Source organism: Puma concolor, chromosome F2, assembly GCF_028749965.1.
Source record: "Puma concolor isolate L17-30 chromosome F2, mPumCon1.1.hap2, whole genome shotgun sequence".
Taxonomy (NCBI): domain Eukaryota; kingdom Metazoa; phylum Chordata; class Mammalia; order Carnivora; family Felidae; genus Puma; species Puma concolor.
In genome coordinates, this window is record NC_141684.1 from 5,716,562 (window position 1) to 5,727,859 (window position 11,298).

Below are 11,298 nucleotides of genomic sequence, written 5' to 3' on the forward strand. Positions count from 1 at the left end.
AAAACTTGTGGGTCCTGTATCATGTTGAGTTTCTCAAAAACCCTTCAAAGCAGGTCTGGATAACATTATAATCTCAGTTATAGAGATGAAGTATCTTGTTCTCAGAATATTAAATGACTTCCCCCAGGCTATCCAGCTAATACACGAGCTACTTTTTTTTTTCCTAGCTATTAGGACTCATTAGTTTCTGTCATCTATGCATAAAGGATAAACTTATAAAATTTTTGAACAAAAATTTAGGACAGTATCTTTGCACAGTCGGAGTAGGCAAGAATTTTTAGATGGGGTACAGGATGCAATCAACATAAAAAAAAACAAGGGTAAATTAGACGACATCAAAATTCACATCCTTGGTCCTATCAGGAGGCATCATTGGGAAAATGAATTGGCAAGTCACAGACTGAGAGACTATTTACAATACGTAATACTCAAAACAGGACTTATGCCCACGCTGTATGAAGAACTCTCACAATTTTATAATAGAAAGACAAACAACCCACTACAAATATAACATATTTGAAGAGAGTTTATGTGTCAGCAAAGCAAAGGGCCACGAGCCCACGAGAAGGTATGTATCTTCATTAGTCATCCAGGAAATGCAAATTAAAGCCACAATGAAATATCACTACGCACTCGGTAGAATGAACAAACTTAAAAAACCACACACACACTATGAAGTGTTGGTGACACTGTGGAGCGACCCATACATTGCGGGAGTGGGTGCAAAATGATATGACTTTGAATAATAGTTTGCCTTTCTTTAAAAGTTAAATGCCCACTAACCATACTATTCTACAATTCGTGGAATTGGGTGTGGTTGGTGATAGCAGCCTCATCCATACTAGCCAAAACCCGGAAGCAACACAAATGTCCAGACCACGAGGTTGCATAAATAAGGTGGGACATGCATGTATACCAAATCACCACAACGTACACTTGTACACTTTCACTATGTTGCAATTTTATATGCCAATTATACCTCAATAAAGATTAAAAAAATAAAGTGATGTTATGTCCGTATAATAGAATACTACATGTCAATAAAAGGAATGAGCTAATGATGCCCATGGCAACGTGGGTGAATCTCAAAAATATTTGCAGTAAATGGGCACTGGATACAAAAGATTGTATGATTCCATTTATATGAAAATCTAGAAGACTCAAATGCTTTCACTCCTGAGAGAAGGCAGATCAGCCTGATGCCCATGTTGGGGCAAGAATTCACCGGGGTTGGGCAGAGGCGACATCATTGAGTGATGGAAATGTTCTGCATCTCGATCATGGGTGACAGTTTCACAGGTGTATACATTTGTCACAACTCATCAAAGTGTGCACTTAAACTCTGTGCCTCTTGTTATATATAAATTAGACATCAACCAAGTTGATTAATAAAAATGTGCTGCATTGCACTGTGATACACGCTTTACCACAGAATAAAACTGTGCACTGTATTTTAGACTTTGCATTGCTTCTCTTTTGCTGTAAAACAAACAACCCTGAAATGAGTGGCTTGAAACAATATGCATTTATTACCTCACACGGTGTCTCTGGGTCCAGAATCCGGGACCAGCTTAGCCACGTGGTTTGGTATCAGGGTCTCACGAGGCTGCTGTCGGCTGGTTGGCTGGGACTATAGTCAACAGAAGGCTCTACCGGAGCAGAGGGATCCACTCGTTAGGCGGTTCAGTAACTTACCCGGAAATACTGACATTAGCTCTGGTTATTTGTGGGGACATCAGGCTCCTGCCATAGGGACCACTCCACAGGAATGCTTGAGTGTTATCACGACGTGGCAACTGTTTTTTCCGAGCAAGTGATCCAAAAGACAGAAGGTGGAAACCAGAATGTCTTCTGGGTCCTAGCCTCAGAAATCACATATAGCATTTCCACAGTAGAATCTTGGTTATACAGGTCAGCACTACCAGTGATGAGGAGGACAGGTGCCCAAAGGCACAAATACCAGGAGGTCAGAATCACGGGGACAATTGGCAACTGACTACCACAGATCCCTGTTCCACACTGTCAACAGTTCAAGCGTGTTTTCCTCTTATACATAATAAATTACGTATCATTTGTGATCGCTTATTGAATATTTGAGAGCCTTTAAGTCCCTGAACGCTATTCCGGAAAATTTCAGTGGAGTTCTCATCAGTTGGGTCATTTATTTTTAACACATATAATTTTACTGTAATTGATAGATACTAAGTCAAAAGAAGTTGGATTTATTATATAGTTGAAGTTGGGTTATAGGCAAAAAGGGGAGGACGACCAAAGATGTTAGTCCCTCTAACAAGCTCAATGATGACCGGCAGTCAGTCTGGGATTAGAGTTCCAGTTCTCTTTCCAGAAGGATGTCAAACCAGATCGTAAGGTGTATCGCTGGTATTATCTGCAATGCACTCATCAAATGCTCTGTATCATTTTCTGGCATGATTTGTTGTTCTATTTGGTCCAGTGCAGGCATTCCTCAGTGCCCATTTGTAACCTTTTTAAAGGAACAGCTTCTGTCCGACACTCTACTCTGCAGATTATTTTTCACACGTATCCCCTTCCGTTCCTACTATAACCTAGATGTTTTCTTCCCACATTGTTAACATGGAATCGAGAGTCTCTGAAAGGCTTTATTTAATTTTTTTAGTGTTTATTTTTGGGAGAGGGGACGGGAGGGGCAGAGAGAGAGGGAAACACAGAACCCAAAGCAGGCTCCAGGCTCTAAGCTGTCAGCACAGAGCCCGACACGGGGCTCAAACTCATGAACCACAAGATCATGACCTGAGCCCAAGTCCGGTGCTCAACTGACTGAGCCCCCCCCCCCCCCGGCGCCCCTGAAGGGCTTTATTTAAACTAGTAGAGATGACACATCCCCTCAAAGATAGAATCAGGACTCATCACTAGGACTTTTGTGCCAAATTCCAGAACCTGATTTTAAAGCCAGTGTCATACTTTTCATGTTCAGGTTCTCACTTTTAATACTTGGTACCTTGGTTGTTTACCAGTAGCACATAGTAGAGACTACAGATTTATTTTTAATCAGCTGTATGCATGTGAAAAGAAAGAATTAAATTAGCTGAGTTTGACATGGTTACATCCATCAGTGGTAGTTTCACTTAGTTCTTTAAATATTTCTCCAGCACTTTATGCATGCCATTTTATCTTTAAGGGTACGGCATTGAACACATCGTGGCACAAACTTCAAAAATGCAAAATTAGAAAGGACATTTATTGAATCCCATGTGCTGCCACCTAGCTTCAATGATCATGACTATTTTGCTGCTCTTATTTTACACCTCTCTCTTCTGTTGCAAAAATTATTATTCTTTCTCTTTACAAATTCACAAGATACAGTTTGTGCCCTAGCAACTTCCAAAGTTGACCTGATATTTTTGGGGTACCATTATTAATCAATAGGTTAACAATTACAGTAATACTTGAATTGCAAGGAACTTGTTCTGAGGGTGTTCTGCAAGACGAGCAAACATTCCTAATAAATTTTAATGTGATGAATGAGCGATGCCTTGCAATATGAGTAGTAGGTGACGCAAAATGTCACATCATCGTAACTGAGTCAATGGTTCTTGCAATTCGCCTCGATGCACAAGTGCTTTGGATTACAAGCATGTTTCCGGAACAAATTATGCTCGCGAATCAAGGTTTTATTGTAATTGGTTGTGATTTAATTCACTGCAGTCAATATATATATTTTTGATGCTCAACTCATCATTTTAAGGCATCGAAAGATCCTTCAAGTTAACTGTCATGTCCCTTCCGTTTGGCCACGGTGGTTTTCAATAAAAAGGCTTATATTTAGCATAAGGAAGTGTTATGTGAATACATAATTAGAATGGAGTGTGCTGTGTTTGCGCTGTGGTGTAGGAAGGAGGAGTCCCAGTAACTCCTGGATCCCAGATTCCCTTTCTGAAGGTGTCAGTAAATTAACTACGTCAGTATGCTTCCAACGAGTCTGTCAAATGGCAGAAGCATTAGTTGAGAAAATGGAAATGCGGTTTGAGGAGGCATAAGGTAATCAAGGCAACAGAAGATAAACAAAATGAAACACGCAAGAGTTGGCAATTCTCAGGACAGCCCGAACTCACTGGCGTGTCGTGACAGCAGACCACTGGAGGTGTGTAGGTATAAAATCGTGGGCTATTCAGTGTGAGCTGCACAGAAGAAATTTCCTCCAAAAGATTCCGCATGAAAAGGGCACGTGGATGAGTGATCTGACAGTGGAGAAAACGGAGAAGCTGCCTCAGGCAGGCGATCAAGGTTCACATCCAAAGTGATGAGTCATGTAATTAGTATGTATCCTAGACATTCTGTGATGAAAATGGCTATATATAAATGTATAATTAAACATATATTATAATTAAATATACACATACATAATTAAACTTGTAATTAAACATATACCATTTACCTACTCTCTTGCCCAAGCCATACACTCTAAGTATATATCTAGGAGTCATGAAAACATAGGTTTGTGGCAGCTTTATTCATAACACACCCGAGTTGGAATCAACCCCCAGACTCATTAACAGGAGATGAACAGACCGTGACATATTCGTACGCTAGAATTCTATTCCGCAAGAAGAAATGAAATGAAATACCAATACTTGCAATGACAAGGATGAATTTTTAAAAAAAGAAAGTAGAAAAGAAGCCAGGCATGAACATCTATACTGTATGATTCCACGTATGTGAAGTATAAGAACAGAGAAAGTCACACTATACTGATAGAAATAGAAACTGTGTGTGGCTTATCGGCTTTCAGATTAACTGAAAGGAGCCATGAGGGAAATTTCTGGGGTAAGTGAATGCTCTACACATCGTGCAGGATGTTAGTTCCATCAGCACATGCATTTGTTAAAACTCATCGAAATTTATGAAGACTTGAGCATTTCACTGTAAGGTTTGCCTCATTTAAAAGAAGATTAAACCTGACATTGTATTTAGTGCTAAGCCCCTCCTTATCCTTAAGACATAGTCCTGCCCTCAAGGAGTTCCATTCCACCAAAGGTGTGTCTGTGGGGGGAAACATGAGTGACTCATTGTCCAAGGGAGTAACCCTGGATTCACAGAGAAGGAAACTCTGTAATGAGCCTTGAAGTGTTAGTGGGAGTTTGGAAAAAGAATAAGAAATAGATAGATGAATAAACAGGCATATTTGGGTCAGAGGTAAAATTCCCAGGGTTGCAGACTGAGCATCTGCATTTGTGAGCTGTGGGCGGGACTGCATGCAGAAGCATAGGCAGCCCTGGAGGGTGTCGGAAAATGTCAGGACAGGAAGTAGGGCCATGTTGCCTGCAGCAGGGAGCAGCAGTGGGAAAAAAAATCAGTTGGATGGTCAGGGGGGCATTTGTGAGCCACAGTAAGGGTTGATCCTGAAGTCAATGCTCACGATCACTAGAAGGATAGGCTCCATATGTCTCACCCTGGAAGCAAATCTTGTGACAGAAAGAGACATTTGATGTCGAAAGCATGGATTCACCAAGAAGTTTATGACCACTAGGAATGTAATCCTGCCTTGTCCATCAGGAGCTTTCCCCAGAGATAATGCGCTCCTGCAGTGTCTTAAATTTCTTTGAAACCTCACCTCTTAGACCAGCCAACTTCTTCTAAGTCAGAAATGAAATACCCTTGATGTGGGGACTGTCGCCCATCATTCCTCAAACCACCATGAAGCAGGAACCTTGAATCAATCACAATACTTGGTCCCAAAGTCACCTTGGGGCTTTTGTCACAACTGCGCTCTGGGCGGCTGCTTCCAAGTGATCCAAGTAACTTTGAAAGAGATTAATGATGATGGTAAGAAAAATAAGAGTAAAATCATGACAATAAAATGAATAGCAAAAAACAATAGATAGTTTCCTTGATACATGTCTGGCATTACTCAGCCCGGATCATCTCCTTTCACACACAGGCACCTCTCAAGTTCATCTTGTCATTTTTCCTATTTTTGCATGGGACAATTGAGTCTCAGGACAATTGTGATTGCTCAAAATTATACATCCAGTAACTTAGTGGCATAGAGGTGTGAACTACTCTGTCCATATGAATGCTTTGAAAATAATAAACATTTTAATTTAGTTTTAGATTTACAGAAAAGTCATAAATATAGTTCAGAGAGTTCCTCTGATACCTCGGGCTGTTATATATACATACACATATCTATCTGTAGTCCATTTCATACCTCCCCAGTGTCATTTCCATTCAACATGAAGAACTTCCTTTATCGTTTTATGCAATATTGTTCAGTTGATGGTAAATTCTCTCAGATTTTGTTTAGTTACAAGTGTCTTTATTATTCTTTTACCTTTTGAATTATATTTTTTCTGGACATGTGATGAAGTCTAGGTGGGTTGTGTGTGTGCGTGTGTGTGTGCGCATGAGTGTGTGTGTGTGTGTGTGTGTGTGTGTGTGATAATTACTGTAAGGATGCCATTCCATTGTGAGGGTTTTTTTTTTCCTTATAAAATGTGAATTCTTTTTTTGTTTTATAATTTCTTGTAAATTATGTATCTTTTCTTTTCCTGACTGCTTTAAAATTTTTATTTTTTCAATTGTTTTCAGCAGTTTTATTTGGATATGCCTAAATATGTTTTCAGTGCTTCCATGTTGCTATGTAATTTAGATTATTCCTAGATCTTTAGGTTGAGTTTTTTTTTTAAGTTTACTTATTTTGAAAGAGAGAGGGAGAGGTGTGGGAGGGGCAAAGAGAGAGGGACAGAGAAAGAATCCCAGGCAGTTGCCACGCTGTCAGCGTAGAACCTGTTGCGGGACTCAGACTCACGACCCATGACATCATGATCTGAGTTGAAACCTAGAGTTGGATGCTTAACCAACTGAACCATCCAGGCGCCCCTGTAGATTGAGTTTTTAAGTCAAATGTTGTGTGGTTTTGGTAATTGATTTATTATCTTTCTCCTTTCCTATTATTTCTGTCTTCTCTTTCTAGAACTCCAATTATAGGCATGTTGACTTTCAGGTTATCCCACAGGTCATCTCTTTGTCCATTTTTCCTATTTGAAAATCTGTGTTGATCTGCCCTCAGATCTACTGACTCTTTCTCCTATTGCCTTCAATCTGATGCTTACACTCGGCGTTTTAAATTTCATTTTATTTATTACTATTTTTTTAAATTTCATTTTAAATACACTACTGTTCAGTTGTAAGACTTCTTTTTAGGATCTTTTTCATAGTATTTTGGGGGAGAGGGTTCACAACTTCCTCCTTGTGTTTATTCTCTCATTTAAGTCCTTCAACATATTTATGATAGTTATTATGAAGTCCTTGCCTTATGAAGTCTAGTATCTGTGTCGTCTTTGTGTTTGTGTATGCTGACTCATGGTTTCTCTTGACCAGCATCTCTGATTCCAAGCATTTCTAGGTCTTTTCCATGTTTATATTGAACACTGTGATTGACTAATTGTAGGGGCTCTAGATTATGTTGTCTCCCCTTAAAGTGCATTATGTTTTGCTCTGGCATGCTATTGAATTACTGGTGTTTGTTCTTGAATATGGTTGGGTACAATTCTTTATGTCAGTGTGGTCCTTAGTCCTAGATTGTGACTTTTACTCTAGAATGTAGTCTTTACCCGAGTGTCTGGGTGTCTCAGTTGGTTGAGTGTCCGACTTTGGCTCAGGTCGCGATCTCACAGCTTGTGAGTTGCAGCCCTGCGTCGGGCTCTGTGCTGGCAGCTCGGAGCCTGGAGCCTGCTTCACATTCTGTGTCTCCCTCTCTCTCTCTGCCCCCCTCTCCCACTCGCTCTGTCTCTCTCTCTAAAAAAGAAATAAAAACATTAAAAAAATTTAGACCGTAGTCTTTACCTCCGCAGTCTGACTTTTCGAGAATCTCAACCCTGTCACTGAGGTGCCCACTGAGAATTTGCTCGACTGCCAGGCCAGAAATCTGGTATCTCCTGGCTCTGCAAGGCCTTCGGCATCTTTGTTTAGAGCTCCGCCCTGCAGCATCCGCGCTCCATTAGACGCTTCAAAGTTCACAGGATGGAAACACGGGCCAACTCTTGGCCAAGCACCTGTGGACAAGCCCGTCCTTACCCGAGCTCTCTTCCCTCCAGTACTCAGTGCAGCATATGAAAGTTGCTTCAGGAACCTTAAACTACTGTTTCTGCTTCATCAGCTCAGTGAAACTGTCATTACTGGCTTGGGCTACACCTAATTACATTACTGTCCAGAAAGTACCCTCAGGCAAAAAGATAGGAAAACATGAGGTTCATCTAATGTGTTCCCATTTTCTTCAGAATCGTGGTAGTGGGCTACTGTCTTATTGGTCAAAGCCTGCATGTTGTGTCCACTGTTTTGTTTTTTCTAATTTTAATGTTTATTTATTTCGAGAGAGAGAGAGCATGAGCGAGGGAAGGGCAGAGAAAGAGAGGGAAACACAGAATCCGAAGCAGGCTCCTGGCTCTGAGCTGTCAACACAGAGCGTGATGCAGGGCTCAAACCCTCAAACCATGAGATCATGACCTGAGCCGAAGTTGGAAGCTTTGAGTCACCCAGGCGCCCCGGTTTCAAAGTATCCAAAGTGGCAGGAATATAGGGTGAAGTGGAGAAAGTACGTGTTAGGAAATTCATGTGTAATGTTAGAACAAATTGAAGCTCAAGACACCATCGATTTTTTACAAGTTTATTTATTTTCGAGAGAGAGAGAAAAAATACAAGTGGGGGAGGGGCACAGAGAGGGGGAGAGAATCCCAAACAGACTCCATGATGTCAGAGCACAGCCTGATGCAGGGCTCAAATTCATGAACCATGAAATCATGACCTCTCTCTCTCTCTCTCAAGATAAATAAATAAACTTTAAAGAAAAAGATTCTCTCTCCCTCTGCCCGTCCCCTGCTCATGGAGGCACTCTCTCTCTTTCAAAATAAGTATTATTTGGGGGTGCCTGCGTGGCTCAGTCGGTTGAGCGGCCGACTTCGGCTCAGGTCATGATCTCGCGGTTTGTGAGTTTGAGCCCCGCGTCGGGCTCTGTGCTGACAGCTCAGAGCCTGGAGCCTGTTTCAGATCCTGTGTCTCCCTCTGTCTCTCTGCCCGCCCCCCCCCCCCCCACACTCATGCTCTGTCTCTGTGTGTCAATAATAAATAAACATTAAAAAAAATTCAAAATAACTATTTGGGGGGAAATAAATGTAAAAATATTGATATTTAAAATATTGATATTGATATTTAAAATATTTTGTGAATATTTAAATATTTAATATTTAAAATATTTTTAAAACTACATAAACCCATTATATATATTTATTTTATAGTATATTTATATTTATACACACACATTTCTAATACATATATATCAGTGCATGCAAATAACTACATGAAATATTCATACATATTGCACATGTAAGTGTACGTGTGTGAATGCTTGCTTAATAACGGCTTAGCTCTAGAGGGAAATCTGGAGCCATGTATATATATATAAATTTATATACATCAAGAATTTCAACATAAGTGGCATACTACTAAAGATGTATTAATTAGAGCATATGGAAAAACATTACACTCTATTTTGCTATTCACTTGGGAGGAATTACCTAGCTATAATGGAGCAGCAGGAGGACCTTAGTGCTGCAGGTTATGTTACAGCAGGCAAATGCTATATGTAGAAAAATAAACGCCATTTTTATTAGTTGTTTTGGGAATCATTTGCTCTGCTCGATACCTTCCTTCTGAGGGGCCTTCATCATTGCTCATCGCGCACTGATTATGGTGAGACGCTGGTTCCTTCCAGAACACAAATGGCTTGGTAAGATGTTGAAGCTATTTTAGCCGCAGCACTCCAAAACTGTCTCGTGCTCAGGTGAGCAGATTACAGCCCTCAGATCTGCCCACCTCAGAGATGCGATGGCAGAGCTGGCCTCTGAAACCGACTCTCACATCTCTGTGTTATGCTTCAGGATCACTCCAAGATTTTCATCCTGTGCTTTTGACTGCCTGATGAACCTTACCACCTGGCTGTTCAACCAGCCCCTCAAACATGTCGTGTCTGTAGTTGAATTTGCGGTCCTTGCCTCCCTAATCCTCTGTCTTCTCCATTTTATGGCACTATCACCCCATTTGCTGGCAGGCTCTAATGTATGTAGACTTCTTTTCACAACCAATCAATAAAATTTCTAATTCCGATACCAATGTCCTGTACCCCTTAACTAATCTCTTGAATACTCTTAGGTGCTTTCACTTTCCCAGCTGCGTTCAGTCAATTTGATTGATTCAGCACCCAATCAGTTCACATGGGTGGTACTGCAGTACTGGGGAAGAGAACCAGGTCAGGAGGCACAGGTGTGAGCCTCAGTTCGGCCACTGGTGAGCTTTTTTTTTTTTTTTTTTTTAATTTTTTTTTTTTTAACGTTTATTTATTATTTTTGGGACAGAGAGAGACAGAGCATGAACGGGGGAGGGGCAGAGAGAGAGGGAGACACAGAATCGGAAACAGGCTCCAGGCTCTGAGCCATCAGCCCAGAGCCCGACGCGGGGCTCGAACTCACCGACCGCGAGTTCGTGACCTGGCTGAAGTCGGACGCTTAACCGACTGCGCCACCCAGGCGCCCCCACTGGTGAGCTTTTTACCTTGAATGGGTTGTTCCAAAGCCCTCAGTTCCCCTTTTGGCAAAGCGATGGTGGAATTAAACCACAAATGTTTCTTAATTTCTGAAAAACATATTCTGGTTTATGGACTATGAAAATACGCACTCATAGAACATAAAAAAAAGTATAGATAAACATAAGGAAAAATAGATTCCCATCATGCATTTTTTCAAAAAAAATATATGTATATATGCAGCATATATTCAATGTATGTGTTATATGTTTAACAAGTGAACGTATTATTTTTATCTTGTTTCATCTGTCTATACATAATCAAGATATATATTCAACATGTTTTATGCATACACACACACACACGAACAAATTGTATATTTTTAATCCTGCCTTATTTTTCCCTTAACATTAATCATTTGCTCATGTCTTTGGTTATATTACGATTTTAATGATTGCCCTATTTTCAGAAAATGATAAGCCTATAAAACAAAGCTTTTTCTAATCATTAAATATGTATATTATTTATAATTATTTGCCCCTGTGAATATTATGATGATGAATCTGCTTTTGCATAGATTTCTAAATGCATCTCTGAGTAGTTGATTAAGATATAGTCAAAACAAATTAAGATTTCGAGACCCCAAATCTATTCTAGATCGGTGCTAAGAGAAAATCAAGGCAGGCCACATATGTAATTTCAAATTTTCTAGTGGCCACACTTTAAAAAAGTGAAAAGCA

The 11,298-nt window shown here is 40.3% G+C and overlaps 1 pseudogene; it reads right to left on the minus strand.

Moving 5' to 3' along the window:
• Window positions 1-9,714, minus strand: part of LOC112859721 (mitochondrial inner membrane protease subunit 1 pseudogene) — a 50,820-nt pseudogene extending 41,106 nt beyond the window's left edge.
• Window positions 9,715-11,298: the final 1,584 nt, after the last annotated feature.